This window comes from Phyllostomus hastatus, unplaced genomic scaffold (assembly GCF_019186645.2).
Source record: "Phyllostomus hastatus isolate PE091 unplaced genomic scaffold, TTU_PhHast_1.1 phas_scaffold_46, whole genome shotgun sequence".
Taxonomy (NCBI): Eukaryota; Metazoa; Chordata; class Mammalia; order Chiroptera; family Phyllostomidae; genus Phyllostomus; species Phyllostomus hastatus.
The window spans coordinates 44534436-44553464 of NW_025334032.1; positions in this window are offsets into that span (position 1 = coordinate 44534436).

The window sequence follows — 19029 nt, forward strand, 5'->3', positions numbered from 1 at the left end:
TGGCTCGGCGGCCGGCTGGCGCTTGCTGTGGGCGAGACAGCCGAGCCGGCGTGGACGTCTCCAAGTCGCCCTGATGCGAGCGGCGTGCGCAGTGCCCCGCGCTGAGCCGAGTCCTCGGCGCGCCTCCGCCAGGCCTTCTGCCGCGCTCACGCTGGAAACGCGCCACCGCCACTTGCGCGCTCGCCCTTTGAACTTGACCTTCCCTCTGGCCTTCTGGGCTTCCGGGAGGTTCCGGTGCTCCTGGAATTACGTCACTGAGTATGGGGGGACCCCTCGCGCCGAGCGGAGGGCCAGCTCCGCCACCTTTTATTTTGGTGTCACGCGTTCAGCTAGTAGGTCCGAGGGCGGCAGGTGGGTAAAGGGGCAGGGGTCCCGCGGCCTGCGGGGTGTGCACCCTGGGGTCGCACGGGGTGCCCAGAAGCCCGCCGGTCCCCGCGCAGGGGGAGGGGGCGCTGGGGTTCCCGGTCCGGCCGCGCGGGGGCTGATGGGACCACACCCGCTCCGCTCCGGGGCGGGGCCGCGGTGGCAGCCGGAGGTGGCGGTGGTCTGGAGGGTCGCTCCGGCTCGAGTGTGACGCCTCAGGGGAAGCAAAAGGTTCTCTGGCCGCCGTGCAACCAGTTCGTCCCGAAGGAAGTGGAGCGTCGGGAGCACGGCCGCTGTGCTGGGCTGTCCAGCCCGGACACCCCACCCCGTCAGTGTCAGCATCGGTGGTGCGCGGTGGTTGCCCGAGCGCACGACAGTCATCACCCTCCTCCCCACCACGGCTTTCGGACGACTTCGGTGACCTTTCACTAATTAGCGCGTCTGCATTCGGGCTGGAATTTCTCCCCTATGCTGAGGTGGATAAGGGACAGAATTAACATTCCCACCGTGTAAAAAATAATAGATGGAAACTGTTTAGCTGAATTGGTTAAAATAACCGACTGCATGCACTTTGCGGAAATAATCCACAACCTGTAAGGTTCATGTTCCCACCCAAAAGATCAACGTGTTTTGGATGCAGAATATGAAACACGTTCCCGCCCCACCCCCCGCCCCTTTTAAGTTCGGGTGCAATGTCTCTAAACCACGTGCACCAACCAGTGATTTCTGGGAGAGGAAGATGCCATCCACACCCTGGGGGCGGGGACTGCACGATCTTTCCTTACCCTCCGGCCTCTTCGTGCTGGCAGGGGGCAGCCCGGCCTCCGCCAGGCTCGCTGTCTCGGGCCCCAGAGCCCGCCGCTGAAAATGTTGCAGACGTCTGACCGAGGAGTGAAATTTCAGCGCGTGGCCTGGAGGTCCAGTCAGTGGTACTCTGACCTCAGCGGCCACGTCTATTTCCAGCGGAAACGTCCGTGGTGGTTGAAAGAACACGCAGGCGTGGACACCTGTTACAAATGACTACGTGTGTTGCTCTAAGGAGTTTTGTGACGTTCTGGTTGAAATCTCCTTGCTTTGTGGGGGGCTCGTCTTGGGCCTGGGAGGCTGGGGAAGGGAGAGGGGTGTTTCGGCACAGCCAGGCTCTCCGAATGCAGGTGGGGTAGACCAGGTGCTGCTTAGTGTGTGCATGCCTGCGTTGTTTGCGAAGAAGCGAGTCACGAATGACGCTCTGTGAGTTAATGCTGACTCTTGTCCCCGACACGAGGCCAAGAGGAACAGAGGCAGAAAGGACTCATCGTCGGTGACGCACCGGTTTTATCATCTGTGCGTTCCTTATTGCAACCTGAGCTTTAAAGTAGGAGAAGTCTTGGCTCCGTTCCAAGTACCTTTCACTCCTTTATCTCTTTTTCGGTTTATGTATCCTGGAGACCCTTGATCTCAATTAAATTCCAGAACAGCCAGTATGACACGTAGATATTACAAACGTAAACCCCACTTCCGTCGCAGTGACGGAGATCATGGTGGGCGGCCCGTGCCGGGGGGGGGGGCGGGGGGCAGAGCAGCTTCCAAGGACACTCGGCGGGTCCCCCGTGTTTCGTGGTGACGGGCAGCTCTCTGTACTAAACACGTCACCCCTCTCATTGTGGGCGTCGGCATTATGGCCGTGATGGGCAATCCTTGAATGTTTTTCTAAACTCGATGTGCATAAGAATCACGTGAGGTCTCGGGTAAGTGTAAATTCCGGGGCCCCTCCCCCAGGTGATCCTCAATAAGTGGGTTTCAGGTGTTGCCAGACATCTGCATTTGTGTATGTCTGTCCATCCGTCCGTCCATCCATCCACCTACCCACCGCTCATCTGTCCACTGGACTGCCTGTACCTCCTTTTCAAGGAAAAGCATGAGAATCTCATAACCTGTTTACTGAGCCTTCATAGGCTAATTGGCCCACGCTGATTTCATGATGAATGTACTATATTGTAAAATCGTGCAATTATTCCTGAAGATTTCTTCTGTATCATCGGTGCCTCCGGTATCCACGCTCATTATTCTATGCTGTTTAATCCTGTTTTTTTTTCTTTTTTTTTTTTTTTAAAGAAAGGTTTTACAACAAAGCTGAGATTCACGCTCCCTATCCGTGATGTTTATATCTTGGGAAAACGTCAAAGGATAATTATATTCTTTCATATAAAAATACTGTGTGAATGAATTATTTTATTTTTTCCTTTTACTGTTTAGTGTACTCTGATATGATTAGTGTTGTGTAAGAAGGAGCTAAGTGTTGGATTAGAATTAGAATTATTTGGGGAATGATCTCCGATCAGTGAACAGCCTCTGAAATTGATGATGAGTTCTAAGCTGTCCTTTTCTGGGCGCGTGGTGAGTCCCTGGGCCTGTGTTCGGGGAAACGTAACCAGTTCCCCTCCCGGTTTTGGTAGGAAGGACCGTGACGGACCTTTCACACTCGGCTCATTCCGTACGTGGCCTTGGCACTCGCGCACCGTGTATGGCGGACGGTCCCCTCCTTCAGGGCCTCGTCACATTCCACACCTTTGACATGTCAGGTGCGGGAAGCCCTACCCAGTGACTCTCCGAATTGTCGCTTCCTTTTCTGTCACTGAATTGCTAATCACCACCACAAACATTTGACTTTTCTGCCCATGCTAATCATCAGGGTCACCGAAAGTTCAACACAGCTCCTTCTCAGGGAGAATGTTGGGTTCTCCTGAACTTAAAGATGCTCAGCTTTCTTTCCCGGGGCGGGTGGCAGGCGTGTGCTCCAAGGCCGTCGGCGATCTTCGGCTCCGTGTTTCAAACCGTCGTCTTTTCGACGGGTAGGGAAGCCTCGGTGCCAAATGCAGCCGTGGACGGTTGGGCCTTGCAGGCCGTGATGGCCACTCCACACGGAGGAGAGGGGGACCGCAGCAACACGAGAGGGGGCGCATCTGCACGGGGCGTGAGCTGCGTGGGGTGCCCGCGTCCCTCCGTGGGCTCGAGGCATGAACTCCTCCAGCCTCCATCTCGCCTCCCTGGTCCTAGCTCCGTCTTCTCCTCCAGTCCTCACGAAACACACGTCCTGCGGACACCTTCGGACACACCTGGCCTTCAGGGCTCTGTTCCGTGTGCTCTGGTTACGGCCGCGAGGCGGCGGGGCCGCGACTCCGTGCGTGTGTGCCCTTTCCACAGAAACAATGGAAGCATTTACAAATAGAGACCTTAACACTTTCAGCAAAATTGTAGATATCAAGGGAAGGTTGAGCTCGAAAAGCCATCCTGTTCCCGTTTGGTGGAATTATTTCTGTTCAGTGACACCTTAAGTATGTCCGCTGAACGGCTCTCATCTCGGGGAAATACGCCTGTGTCTCGGCTCTGCGCCTCCCCCCACCCCCCCGCCCAGTGAAGTCCGGGGGGCAGAGGGGGCCCTGGGAAGTCTGGGCTCTGGAACGGGACCGGAGAGGTCCCCTCGCTCGCTGGACGAACCGTGCCGTGCGCACCTGCCCACGCCGCTCAGCCAGGAAAACGCCAACTCCCGGTCCCCGACTGTCCCCTCCAGGGAGCCGGTGTGGGGGCCGCACGGCCTGCGTGGGCCGCCACGCCCGTGCGGGAGCCGGCGTGCCCCCCGAGGCTGACGCCCTGGTGCTCCGGGGTCTGGCTCCGGCCCCTCTCCCCGGCTCTAGCCCCGCACTTCCTGGTGGTCACAGGCTCAGGCGCGCCCAGCTTCGAGAGGCCAAAGCCCCCCACTCTGCCCTCCGTCCGAGTTCCTTTGTTTCTCGCTGCGTTTCCCCGTCATGGGTCGTGAGGTCGGGCATCGTGAGTCTGGGTCATTTCTTTAAAAACCCTGTCGGTTGTTGGCGGGTTTTGTTTTGTTTCCGCCCGTGCGCATCACGTCCGCCGCGTGGGTCTGCGTCCCGGGAAACTGGGAGACGCCCCGAGACAGCGAGCATCGGGGTGCCCCCCCCCGCGCCCCCCGCCCCCGCCTCCAGCCGCTTCTCCCTCGGAGACCTGCCCGCCGCGCCCCTCAGTGAGCCACGCGCGTGCGTGCGAGGGACACACCTGGGGAAGAGACTCGTGGGAGAGAGTGACACGTGCAGTCACCCTCGAGGATTCATTTGTCCCCGAGCCGACGCTGGCGCGTGGTGTGCGTTGCGACCTCAGCCGAGTCACTGCTTTGCAGTGCGTGTCTGACGCGTGCGTGCTCCCTTTTCACGGTGGTTCCTCCTGCACACACAGGGAGTTACCCGCAGTGTCTGCGTTTCTTCTTCGGGGGACGGTATCTCAGAGACGTCGGAGCGTCCCCCGCAGACGCGCCCACCTGCCGTGCGCACCTGGGTCTCCACGACGGCCTCACCTCTCCGCTGGCAGCACGGAGAGTTACGTAAGCGGGTTCGGGGACGAGGAGGACCTGGTCGGCCTGCTGCGTCGGCCCCTGCAATTACAAAGTTACCTTCGCCGTGCGTTCCCGTGGCCTCAGGAGACGTGGGGGGGACCAGCTGCCAAGGTGTTTGAGTGATGAGGGGTCTTCTGACCTGAAAGCGCAGGCTGAATTCTGAGGGGTGATTGATATCTCCCAGCAAATGTGTTTTTCTTTCAATTTTTATGATGGATGAACACGAGGAGGCCTTTTAAAAAAGAGTTGGTACGAAGTAATATAAAGTGTGATGTGGCGAGGTGAGGGCACGGTCACCGCCCGCGGAGTGGGTCCCCGTCTGGGTGTAAGAGAGGGGCCTGTGAGTGGGGGGGCGGACACAGCTGCCCGCGTGAGAGACCGGGCCTCGCCTGTCTCGGCCTTGGAATTAGGATAGGAGGACTCAAGCCGCTCTTCCCTGCCTGTTAACGGCCGCTCACTCTGGTCCCCGATCGAGGGGAGAGAGGGGCGGGAGGCCAGAGGCGTTTCGGAAAGACTGTGGGGTGCTGCCCGGTCCGCTGTCCCCAGGTCCGTCCTCTGCAGGACCAGACCCACCGGGAACCGCTGAAGTGACAAGGCCGGTCTCGGGGACACAGTGGAGGGCAGTCTTCCGTCTCAGCCCCGTCTGCACCCGCTACCGAGCGCCGCTGCTGCGTAACGCCATCCCACCGCCGCCGGCGCAGCCGCTTCAGGCGCACGTGCCAGCGCCTCTCCGCCCCCGTGGGCCGCCCCAGCCCTCGCTGCTGGCCTCGCCGGCTGCAGTCAAGGTCGGGGCGGGGCCACCCTTGTCATCGGCAGCCCGGCCGGGGCGCCTCCCGCTTCCACTGTGACTCATGACTCAGGTGGCTGGCTGGCAGGACTCCCGTTCCTTGTGGCTTTGGGGCTGAGAGCTTGAGCTTGTTTCTTGAGGTCACCATCCGTTCCTAGAGGCCAGCCACATGTCCTTGTTGCGTGGGGCTTCCCACGGTGGCCCGGAGCCCAGGGAGGAGAGAGGGAGGGAGAGACTCGGGCAGGGCGGGAGCTGCAGGGTCATTTGCAGCCACAGCATCATGGACCCACAGCGGCAGGTCGAGCTGAGAATTCAAAGCAGAATGTGCGTATTTTGTTTCCGTTCACAGGCCGGGAAGAGGCGAGCCCCTTCTCCGCCCAGGGAAAACTACCCGGAGGGGCAGGCGCACGGCAGTCTGGATAGTTACTTGTCGCTTGATCCCTTGAATAAGCAACTTTGAATAAGCACTTCTCCCACCGAAAATAGCTGTTCTTAAACAGGGTTGCTTAAAACAGCCACCACAAAGAAAAGTAGCTCTTTGCAGACCATGTTGACGAGCAGATCGCAGACACGTTATAAGACGTTTGAACTTGCGGCGACCTTGACATCTAGAAGCCATGTGTCTCGATTTGCTGGTGTCCAGGGGAGTTCCGTGTGGCACACAAGTGCAGTGGGACCGTTAGGACGGGGCCCTGTCTGAGTGGAGTCTCTTGTCACGGGCCCCCCCCCCCCGATGACCCAGTGTTCCTTCTGCCCCCGCCGGGGCCCGGCCTGGCACCCCCGGCCCCGCTCCTGCCGCCGGTGCCTCTCTGCCGCATCCCGACCTGGCGGGGAAGTCAGGGTGGCCGGGCAAGTGCTGGGCTTGCATTTCAGACCCGATGTCACCCCGGAGCTGGGGACGTGCCGTGGTCAACCTGCACCCTCGGAGAGGGAGGCCCCGGAGCCGCAGGGCCCTCGGGGGCGGGAGGAGCGCTGGAGGGTGCATGTAGCAGCTGCGTCCAGTGGCGATTTCAGCGACTTCTTTTAGGTCACTGAAAAGCACAGCGGTGCGATGCCGGGTGTCGGCTGGTTAACACGTTTCATGTCGATCTGCTCTGAACGGCCCCCTCCTCATTCCTGCAGCATACTCCACTGCGAGGAGCTCAGCGCCGAGATATTCTGTGTGTTGGGGCTGCTCAGATCGTCAGCAGTGCGGCTGGACTTGGCATGCTTAGACTTGAATCACGAGATAACTTGGAAGGAGTGTGGCACCAGGTCGTCCCGGCGATGGGCAGCTGGTGTCACGCGAGGGGAACAACTTGTCTGCGTTTCCATGTGCTCAGGGGTCCCCCTGTGGCCAGCACCCCCCCCCCACCCCGAAACACTGTGCTTTGTGCTCGACGGTGGTCAGGGTGAAGCTCAGCGTCAGGGCGCAGTTCCCGCCTCGGCCCCTCACAGAGAAAACACAACCTCCAACATCTGACCCTGGTTGCGTCCTCTTTGCAAAGCGGCCATTGACTTGACTCACTGTTGTAAGGGTCTGGGGGATGAGCACATGAGAGAAGCCTAGAACTCTGCCCGGGAGACCCCAGTCTCAAGCCGATGTTAGCGACCATTTCATAACGGCAACTGAAACACCGGACTGTCGATTGCAGGTGTGTGCTGGAGAAAGCCCTGTTTTTCTGGAGGGCAGCTATTTGTATGTGGAAATTAATCATTCGAGCTGGATAAAATCGAGTGTCTTCTATGTATAAGGATAATCCCGAGCTTAGTTTCTAGAATTCTGTAGGATGCACAAAATGCTCTCCTAGCTCCTACCTGGTTGGCAGATGAAAACAGAGACTTCTCCGCGGGGCCAAGTGATCGCAGCATCAACACCAGGACTCGACCTTGGGCATCACCTTCTGTGGCAGTGACACTAAATGCTCAGTAACGTCACCCAGGGAAGATGCATTTTGAGGTTTATGGCCAGGAAGTCTTGGGCATTAGAAGTGACCCTGAGAGGAGCCATAAGAGAAAACAGTAAATAAAATCTCTCCCCGGCAGGAAGGCCCTAGAGAATCTGTTTGTCTTCGCGTCTGGCGTGTTGGTGGCCAGAACTCTCCGCAGCCACGTGGTGCGCCTGCACCGACAGGGTTCGTGTGTGTTTCTCGAGTTCTTCTCCCCGAGAACGGCATCGGAGGCTGCTTTCCCAAAGGACGTCCGACGTGGACCGACTTGCTGATGGGCGCCGTGGGAAGGGTGGCGAGGTCAGGTCTTCGCCCGGTGACGGGGGGCTGCCGCCCCCGTGGAGAGTGGTGGCCTGAGAGGCCGGGGGACTGGGCGCTTTGCAGAGCCTCCTCCCCGACACAGGGAGCCTCCCAGGGCTCACTCCTCCACCGGGGAGATTCCCTTCCTCCCCTTCTGCTACCTCCAGTAACCCCCACGCAGGGCGGCCCTGCTCTGTCCTGCCCCACGCTGCGCTGCCTCCCTGTTGCTCCCTGGCCCCTCCGGCGGAGCCACCAGGAGTCCTCGGCCTCCCCCCCCCCAGTTTTCCCGCCACGCCCTTGAAGCGATGCCCTTTCGGGCAGGTGCGGTGCCTGGAGCCCGCGGGCTGGCTGGCGGCTCCCTCTGAGCCCCGCGCCTCCTGGCTGGGGCAGCTCCCTGCGCCACAGTCTCTTCCTCCGCAAAGGAAGTGGTTTTGCCGTCCCCGCCCCCTCCCCCTCCCAGCCCTGACTTTCTTTGACTTCGGAGTCCGGCAGCAATCAGCTAATCCATACATACTTAGAGGGTTAGAGCAGGGCAGCCGTAAATTCAATAAGGCCACTTGCAGCCAGGAGGTGGAATCCATCCACGCTGTGTGTGTGTGTGTGTGTGTGTGTGCAGTTTCTCTCTTAACTTCCTTCCTTCTCATGCTTTGAATTCAGTAATCTGTACTTGTTCTCCTCAAAGGACATAAAGTAGACATTTCTTTTAATTAGGATAAGTTGGAATTAATTACTCTTTGAGCCCATTTCTCCTGATATTTCACAACCCCTTTGAAAAATAAGTCACCTCGCCGCATTAAAAGCACAGTTCTCCAATCAGTCTCCGTTCACACGGGCCACGAGGTCACACTGATTATCTTCATTCCCCGGGCGTCCGCCTCACGGGAAGATAAGTGTTTGCGTTCGCGGCGGCTGCGGGGCACAGGCCCCACCCCCCCCCGCCTTATCTCCGCGTGTGAACGGTGCTGATGCGCTGCGTGCGGCGGCGAGAGCGTCTGTGTTCTCCCCGCGTTGGCCCTCCGTCCGTCCCGGAGCTGGGTCTGCTGTCTCAGAACGTTCTTCCTCTTTGCCAGCCCTCAGTGCGGACACCAACAGCTACCGATTACACGCAGAGGCTTGCACATTTGCAAAGTGCTTGTGCTGCTTCACGGCGCACGGCAGCGGTGGGCGACAGCCCAGTGCTGTGTCTCCGCTCCTACTTTCCTGACGAGGAATCGGAGGCAGCTGGCCACGGGGTCTGTGTTGAGGAGCGAAGACCTCGGGTGCTGTCCCGGGCTCCGTGTTCATCGCAGGCCCGCGGGTCTTCTCCTTCTCCTTACCTGCCAACCGCCCGAGCCTGCCAGCATGTCACTGTTAGTGGGAGAACCCTCCAGCCGGCAGGGAGTGCTTATAACGGTGCGTCTGAGGCAAACTCACTGCATGCTGGGGCGGAGTCGCTCGTGGGTCGGAGAAGGGCAGTGTCGCCGCCGCCTCTCTTATGCACTGGGACTTACGGCGGGAGCCCGAGGGGCCTGGGACCTCTGGTTGGGGGGCAGGATCGTTAACGAGACCGTGTGCTCTCTGAGGGCGGTTACTCCTCCGAGGGGTCTGAGAAAGGCGTGCAGAGGGGTGTGGACCTCGAGGCACGGGAGCCCTGGCCGGGGCGGGCTTGGGCAGAGAGAAACCGGGCTGTGCCTGTCCACCCGCCGCTGTCCGGGCGGGAATTCGCGACCAGATCGCTCTGCGGGGGCCCTGGGGGTAGATTACTGCTGAGCCCTGTTTTGTCCATAGAAAGAATGACACAACTCTGAGCCGACTGTATTTGTTATACAATTAATTATAAGATGGTGACTAAGTCTTTTCCTGAAGAGCCTCATCTAGGGAGCTGCCTCCCGTGTGATTTTTCTTGAAACCATTTCTCTTCCTCCCTTCCTTCCTTCCTTCCTTTTTTTTTGGCTGATCACTCTCCTTCAGCTCTTCCGTAGGGATGCGCACACTGTGGGTGTAGAACCTTTTAAGGCTCTGTCAGGAGCGGTGAGTGTGTCCAGAGCCTGAACGTGCAGACTGGACGCAGTCAGGGCGGCCCTCTGGCCACCGCAGCCCCCCGTCCGCAGGCACGCCTCGCGCGGCCCACGCTCTGGGACCGGGCCCCGTGGGCAGACAGGAGAACCTAGAACTTGCCCTTGTCTTGCACTGTGGCACCTAAATCATTATTTTATTTTATTTTTTTTTCTACATTCCCCTTTGTTTCAGGGCACAGACAGACTTCGCAGAAAAACATTGTCAGCCGGGTTGATGGTGTTGGCTTTCCTGTTGGGGGGGTGCAGAGGCACGGACTGGGGGCTGCGCCTGCTCAGAAGAGGCCGGGCCTCCGCACGAAGCCCCGGGTTTCCTTACAGCTCCGGGCGGAGGGGCAGGGAAGGCACGCACAGGCTGCAAGTCCCGCACCGTGCTGGAGGGCTCTGGTGACGGGGCCGGTGGGGGAGTGACGTCATTCCGGGGCGGGGCGTGCTTGAAGGCCTTCGGGAGCCCCGGGGGGTTACGGCGTGGAGGGCCTCGTCCGCGTGATGTCCGATCCACGGACGCTTCGACTTGTCTCTCACTGGACAGGGACACACTCTCTGGGTCTCGGGAGACCTCGGCCAGGTTCCCGCGGTGTGACATTGGTCTGTGCGGTAACACGCATCCTTCAGGGGCCGGGAAACGCGGTGCTTCAGGACGAGTAATCGTGTTTCCGGTACAAGTAAATGTCACCTGTGCTGTTGAGATTAATTTAAATATCGATTCGGTTGACCTCGTTGGGCGTCCCCGTGCGTTCGGTCCTCTGCTCGACATGCGGCGGGTTACAGTGCGTGAGGTCTTAGAGCCCTGCCCGCGAGCACTGAAAACTAACGTAGGGGTTGTTTTTCTCAACAATGTGTTCGGGGTCATCAAACAAACGCTAAAAAGATGATAGAGTGTGCTGCAAGATACCGGCTCGAAGAGAAGAACATGCATTTGTCAGCCTGCTCTTACACGTCATGCAGGCGGGACAGCGTGCCTTCCCTTTGCTTGGCCCTGAGTCCTGAATACTTTGGGTCTTGCACGCAGTTCTGTCTTCTTCGTGACGTCTTTGAAAGGACGTGGGCTGTCCCGTGATAGACTCACACCCCACAGCCAATGCAAATTGTGTCTGGTGTTTAAAACTGGCAGCTAAGCCAGTGAGGTAGCCACACACTGTTCGCCAGAGGACTCTGTCCGCAGGTGCCTGCGCCCTCCCTCAGGAACAGGCGTCTCTGCCGTCCCACGCTGTTCTGGGCGCTGGGAACAGAAGTGCGGGCGAGGGCGACGACTGAGGCCAAGTGCAGCCCCTGGCTGCTCGGGGCCTGCGATGTGCAGAGAGCCGGCGAGCGTGCGGCCGCACAGTCTGGGGGGCGAGATCCCCTCCTCGGGCGGGCCTGCCTTCAGCGGCCCGCAGAGAAAGTCACCGATTCCTCTTCGCCCCCGCGTGTCCTACTCCCGGGTGCCCTTCCCGGAAAGTCTCCGTCTCCAGATGCGCGGACGCCGTGGCTCCGTCCCCCTGACGGCTGCTAGTGTGGCCCTGTCCGCTGCAGGGACACTGGAAGGGCCCGGCAGCACTTAGAGACAGGCTTCCCATTCCCTCCCCACCCCACCTTAGCTTTTCTCCTCTTACCGCCTTTCCCAAGTCCCTCAAGACTTTTTTTTTTCGATTGTTGGCTGCTGCTTTAGAGATAAGTGCTGATCGCTAATAGCTATTTCTTATCCCCGAAATGCATAATGTCTGTTCTCAATGAATTCCTTTTATGGAAGATGCATTCCGGGCCATCGCAGGCTGGCGTGCCTGACAACAGGGGTTTAGGGCTATTTCTTCCTGATAGGGATCATCTGAGCACGGCGACGGACCTTTGAGTCCTGTTGCCACTTAGAACAGCCGTGATTACGGGAACTGGAGAGGAAGTATACCTTACAGAAGTTGATGGCATTGGCACAGAGAACCCAATAACAAACATTTATCACACATATTCAAAACCAGTCTCCAGTCATGTATGTGCAAGGAAATAAGAACAACGGGGCACATTTTTAACGCATGCCTTTGCAATGAGAGATTACAGCCTTGAGTCAGCGATAAACATAGCCGACCGCCAAGTACGCTTCTGACTTAAGACTCCAGAAATTTTGTCAGATAAAAATAAATCTTCCTTTCCTTCTTGAGTTTCATAATTATGGCAACTAGCACCTGCATGCTAACTTTCACTCCAGAAGACTAGGATTATGGAAATTTGAGTTATTACAGTGTTTGAGAGGAAGCGCCTGCTAAACCCGCCTGCCCGAGGTGCCGTCTGCCGGCAGGCTGCCCTGGGTCGGGGCGGGTTCATGGTCAGGGGCAGCTGCGGAGGAGACCCGCGCTGGGGCCTGTGTAAGAGTAATTTTTAATCGCTTTTCAGTGTATAGGTACTCGATGGCATTAAATCTTTTTTTTAAAGATTTTATTTATTTATTTTTAGAGAGGGAAGGGAGGGAGAGAGAGGGAGAGAAACATCCATGTGCGGTTGCTGGGGGCCGTGGCCTGCAACCCAGGCATGTGCCCTGACTGGGAATCGAACCTGCGACGCTTTGGTTCGCAGCCGGCGCTCAAGCATTAAATCTTTTTTTTTTCAGCGATCCCATTTTTACGTCACCAGGATCTTGCGTTTGGGGCCCAGAAACTATAGATTCTCAGAACCGGAAGAGACCTGGGGTTTCAGTTTGTTCGAAGTCCTAGTTTAGGGGGTGAAGGGACCGGGACCCCGCGCTGCGTCACAGCCAGAATCCGGATGGAAGTGACGACCGAGCCCAAGTCACATCCCTGCGCACGCCGGCACAGCCAGGGCCCCTCCCCCCGCACCAGGTGACCCCGGGACGGCGCCCCGTGTGTGTGGACGTGCGGGTGTCGCAGGTGCACGCAGAGCTGTGGCACACACACACTCCCGGCCTGTCCCAGAGCAGGGTGAGCGGCCCTGTCCCTTGTCAGTGACACAGGCACACGGCCCCCTAAGATGTGTGACACTTCCCCTTCCCCTTGGCCATGAGAGCGACGATCTTGTCTCCCGTTCTGAGAGTCTGTGGCGGGCAAATAAAGACTCCTCCTTGGTTTTTATAAACATCAAAGCGTGGCATTTGCTTTGGGGCAGAGTTTTTGTTGTTAGTTAAAGGGGCCTGCGTCGGGCTATTTCTTCCTAACACCTCGTGCTGGTCTTTTTAGTGACACATTTGCGTGGCACCGGGGCACGAGCTTTCTGTCGCTCCGTGTGCTGGGCCATTTCTGGGGACAGAATCAGACACACGAGTATGTGGTGTCCGTGTCGTGTGTGGCCCAGGTCACCAAGGTAACCTCCGAGTTCCAAGAAGGCCCTTCGAACCACACGGAGGTCACAAATGGTGCGGGCACTTCGCTCTCACCGGGCCTCTCCGGAAACGATGTTCACAGTTGTTCACAGACGTGAGCGACGGCACCACAGTGGTGTCGGGACCGCTGTGCCCTCTTGGCCTCCTTCTACAGTTCCGGCCGATCCCGTGCTCACAGGTGCGCTGGCATGGTCGGCTTCTGCCGTCTCACAGACGGGGCCCTGCGGCTCGGAGAGGCCCCTGGGTGCCCAGGTGGCAGAGCGAGGGAACGACGCAATCAGGGAGGAGACGCGGGTCCGGGGTCCAGCGGTCCACACACCCCGCCTCGCTCACGCGGTGAGCCAGGAACGTCCTTCTTGACTCACACAGCATTTCAACATGTAATTATTGCTTCTATAGCAACAACACGTAATTATTTCCTGCACTGAGTTATGTGAAACTGAGCAAGTCTGTCATTTCCGTACCCCATTACTGAGGGTTAAGTTGCCTTTGGGTTTTCAGGTACTGAAGAAGTTAACGTGTGCACCATGGAATGCAGGGCAAACACCTACGACGTGTAGATGCCGCATGTTACGGTCCGACTGTGACCATCATGTCCCTACAGATGATGCCGGCAACCGAGTAGATGGGGCAGCCCCCTCTCTCGGGCACCTTCCGAGTAGCACGCTGTCCTGCCTGTTTAAGAGAGAAGAAATGGACAGCAATCTGGAAAAGACTTCTAAAGTGGACTGTGTTGAGACTGCAGGCCAAAGACTCACTGCATTCCGCCCCACTCAGAAAATAAAGTGGCGGGCTGTATCGGTAGGCCCACGGCACGGAGGAGGAAGAGGACCGTGGGAGGCCGGAGCTCGCTCCGTGAGCCCTGTGCCGCGGGCACTCTCGGCATCGGGGTGTGCCGGCTAAAAAGCACGGCTGATAGAATAATGCAACGAGTGCTTTTATCGACCCTAGCTGTTTGAGACGAAAAGTGGCCTGGGCATTTTGAGATAAAAAGGGTATTAGTTCCCAGAGGTTTGCTTTGTCCCTGCCGGCGGGGGGAGACAGAGAGAGAGAGAGAGAGAGAGAGATGGGAGGGGAAGGAGGGGAGGGGAGGAAGGAAGGAGAAGGGAAAGGAAAGGAAAAGGAAATAAGGTTTTCTAGAGAGTGGCCCCTATTCCGGCGCGTGCTAACCTGGCCCCACCTGGCCTCACCTGGTGAGGTGCGGCGGGGAAGGGAGACGTTATAAAAAGAGTAACATCCTGACAGTCGGGGATTGCTCATGTAGAATAGTTTTCACTGGCACAGTGAAAACTCCTAATTCTGTCTCTTATAGATCATTAACTTATCGAGCATGATTAGGTTTTTTTGTTCGTTCGTCTGCTTTTTGTACGAGTCGCTGGTGTCGGGGTAGCCGGGAGCCCGGCGCACAAACACAGAGGCCCGAGAAAGCCGTGACGGGGCGTGTGCAGGGGGCCGCGGCCACCCGGGGAGGAGCCAGCAGGTCGGTGAGTTGGGCAAAGCTTTTCAAACATGGCGGGGTGTGGGATGCATTTTGAAAAATGAATAATGGTTTTCCAGTAGAAACGATATTCTTGGCTTCAGAAAAAATCCCCTATTTTCTTGGCTAAAAAAAAAAAAACGCTACATAAAAATGCACGGAGGCCCGAAAGCCCACGGAGGGGTGGTGGGCGTGGAAGGCACTGGGGCTGCGTGAGGGGGCCGCAGTGGTGGCGGAGGTCGCAGGGGTGGCCCCTGGGCTCCAAGTGCCCCCCGGGGTGGTGGGGAGTTTTCCTCCAGCCGCAGAAGGCGGGAGGAGGAGCTGCCAGGCACTGGTAGGTGCCGTGACGCGGTCTGTGAGAGAAACAAGCCGACGGGTCCCTGGTGAGCCCGGGACGGGCAAGTGCAAGGAAGCAGAGAGAGCGCAGCCTCGCGGCGGCCCGGCTGTGGGGGGCAGGCTGGAACTCGGCGGAGCAGGGGAGGGAGAACGCGGAGGGGGGTCCGCGTGGGTCCGGGCGGGGGCGAGCGCACCTCCGCCTGTCGCGTGGGAGCTCCGAGGCTCTTTCCGGTGGGAGGGACGGACGACAGACACCCAGGTGACGTGGTTTGCTCACCAGCGTTTGACACGCTCCCGCATCAGAGGTGCACGGGCAAGGGGAAGAGAATGCCGTGTTGAAAACGGGCTCCTGGGGAAAGGGGGAGGCGAAAGCCCATCATCTCTCCTCGTTGCAGAAAGCTGGAGTAATTGGAACCACCTTCACGGTAATCACTTCATAGGAGTTCGCCTGGAAGTTAATTTTTGAATTTTGCATAACCTGGTATCACATTCTACGCAATATAAAAACTTGTACTTATATAACCTTATTAGAAAAATACGGAATTTGCATTTTCCTATGTTATAAGAATCTCCTGTCCTTTTTCATATTTGAATAGAAATTCATCATGCGACAAATTCTATTTCTCAGTGAACCTAAGAACTCTAGCTTGGCTGGCTCGGCTTAGTTGTCAGGTTCAATTACACCAGACTGTGCCGGTGTGAAGCCTGGCCGTGTTGTATCTCCCTATTGTCTTCGCGTGAGGAAAACGCATCATTTTCCATTATTGGGGAAGTTGAGAGTGTCCTGCGCTCACACCTGCTGTGCCGCACGGAGGCCTGTGCGCGTGTCTCTGGGGGGGTGGGGGTGTCACTTCCTCCCTTCATGCCTCGGGTCCGGCCACCCGGTGGTGGAGTCCCAACACTTCTCGAGCAGCGTGGCTCCTGTGACAGCCGGAGACGTCCCCTCGCTGACTGCCCGATGCCACATTCACGAGATGTCCGCGGCCTTATTACCGATACCATCCGAGTGCGAAAAGCATCCAAGATGCATGCGCGTGGAAACTGCAGAATACCCCCCCCCCCCACGGCTCGGCCACGGGTCTGACGTGTAGGTGCTGCTGTATGTGAAGCTTTGTGAAAACCACAAATATTTGCTACGGGTTTTCCAGTTGCTTCAGGGAAAGGCGTTGTGTTAGGCCTTAAACATAATGATGGAATGATAACCTGACGAGAGAGTGTTTATAAAGCACCTAGTATGTTCCCTGGCACGATGTAGGCCTGCAGTCAGGCACAACGTAGCCAAACCTGAGTGGAACCTATTTATCAATAGGAGTTATAGCGGCAGCGGCTTCATGATGATGGAGATTAGCATCGTCTTCCCAGAATAGCTGGATGATCTTATGACTAATTGTTCAGCGGAGGATAATTTAAAGATAATTAAAAAGGCTAAAGAGAGCAGAAAAAGAAACGATAAACTTAATCTGAGTATATTTTAGCTTTGATTTTCCTCTTACAGCTCTTCGTTTGCAAACAAATGGGAAGCCGCCATTCTGAGTCTTCGCAATTATTACTTGAATACGAGGGGTCTCTCTTCCTGCGATTCCTGAAATTTTTCTGGAAGACCCATTTATCTGCTCAGGCATTTCCGATCAATGACTTATTGAGCCAGCCTTTCCCCCGCCGGAGGAAGCAGAGATGCCTGGTCAATCTCTCTCCATGCAATCAGCTCAGAAGTACAAAACAAATGACATAAAATAAAATATTAATTTGTAAAAAGCAACACATTCTCAAAGGAATGTGCAGCAGAGATCGCCAGCGCCGGAGTGACTGAGTTTCCTTTTTTAAAAAAATTTTTTTTTTCAAACTGCTTGGGCGTCGGGGAAAAATGCTCTTACATAATCAACTTCAGTAATCTGAAGGGCATGTTGACAGCGTACCGTACGTTCCTCGGGTTGTTTTTACAGTGTCAGGACATCTGAGTTGCTTTTAATCAAGGCACACATTAAACCTGGTTCTATAGTTCCTTTGAGTTTTCCTGAGAGACACGCGTCATTGCAAGGGTACTGTGTGGGGCCTCCACCGCACACTTGTGCTCAGAGTGTATGTTGTGTCTGCTTTCCCCGGCTCCGACCTTCCCACGGAGCGCCGGGAGACTCCCCCTGTCCGTCCCGAGGGTCTGAGGCTGGTGGTGCGGCGCCCACCTGCACCGCCTGCGGGCTGAGCCCTGAGACGTGCGGTCCCAGACGTCAGGCCCTGTGTGTGAGCCTCGGGCCCCCCCCCCACCCCGGGGACCGGGAAAGAGGGTTCCCGGGACTGTCATTAGCTGCATAGACACGCTCGGTCCACGTACCGGGAGACGGCTTGAAACCCTTCAGTCCGGATTTCGGCCACGGGCAGCGACGTTCAGTTAGAAGTGTTGGACCCGCCCCGAAGCGCCCATGGGCCTGATGGGCGCTCCGGACGCCGCGGCCACGGCCAGCTGCGTGCACAAGTGCGGCGGGTCATTCTCCAGGTGCCTGTCGCCGTTCTGTCTGCGACCACTCGCAGGGCGGGGGGAGGCAGGTTTGCCGTTGTGAGGGCGTGGAGCCCGGAGTCCACTCTCGCATTAGCGTCAGTCATTGCACCATTTTCCCTGGGGACGCCTGTAAACCTGCGTTTGCCCCACCCTCTCCACCCCTCTGCTGTAACCCGTCTATCCTCCAGTGAGTGGGAGAATGCGTTTGTTCTTTTGGCCTAAATGTCTATAAAGGTTCATAAAATCTGGACATTTAAATCTGGATTTAAATCTGGGCATTTTTTTTTCATCCTAAATAACCATCTGTATACCGTGATAAAAATTAAAAAGTGCGTGTACTTCCATTATGTTATCGGAGTGTCCACACAGCCTTACGAGAAAACGTAGGGCCTGCGACTCATTCCACTCACACAGATGACGAGAGCGAACCTCAGGGAGCTCCAGGGATAGGCCCAGTTCCCCCATTTATAAGTGGGAAACCAGGCAAACGGAGCCTCAGATAAATTACACGGCTTGGCAGGGCCCCGCGTGTGGCGAAGCAGAGAGGGCCCTTCTTGCGCTTCCCAAGGCTCCATGTTCCCCTCACACGAGCCGTGTCTGTGCCAAGACAAACCATGTGGGTGAATCGCCGAAATGGTTGGACAGGGGCACGATGCTTCAGTCGCGTTCAACGGACAGACCGGGGGGCGACTGAAGTTACCTGTGCAGACCCCGTGGGAGTGGGGTCGGCACGCAGCAGGCGCGCGGTCAGCGTTGGCTGATATTGATGATCCTTGGGGGCCTCATTTAACTGGACGTCTTTTTGAAGTCCCTTGCTCAGAGACACGTTATGTTTTCTAAGTCAGACACGTAACCCCTGATGTTCTGCATGTTATAGGCGCGTGTTCGCTTGCACCGGGAAGCAGGAGTGCACACCCCCATTATTGTCTGCGTGCCTACGACAGGTATTTCTGAGGCCGTTGAAATGTATTTGATGCCTTTTTTGAAGGCAGACGAAACGCGTGTTGTGGGAGACAGAGCTCGAGGTGAAGAAACAAGCCGCAACGGTGTGAAGAGGGACTGAGAGGATCTCAGGTGACGGAAACCCTGGTCCCCGGGTCCCCGGCGCTGACGGCAAAGCGCGGCGGGAGCCAGCCAGTCAGGTGTCGCTGCAGGCACCTCGCGCCCGGGCTGGGGACAAAACAGGTGTTGAAGTGATGACGGGGAGGGAAATGACTGTTTGTCGGACTTGAAGGCAAAGAGAGTTTCCTTTTGAATCTGTTTACCTTGGTTTTGGGGCCAAAAATAGTACTAAATTGTATGTCCTTCGCACATGCCGCCTAGGGTCTGGCCCCTCTGGGCTGTGGAACGTTCGATGTGAACGCCCTCACTCTTCTGGTCTTAGGAAGTGTAGACGGTAAGCCACGTGAGAGGAAGCAGAAAGTGAGACGCCGCTCTCATCTTCTGAGTTTGCAGGTTCCACGCTTGGGGAGGGGAGGCTCCCGTAATCAGTGGCAAGGCCAGTGATTAGATTCTCATAATTAGGAGAGTGCCATGCAAACCGTGTTATTTTCTAAGCGATCGAAAGAAGCGTAGTTAAGTTCATTAAGGCTATGAGGT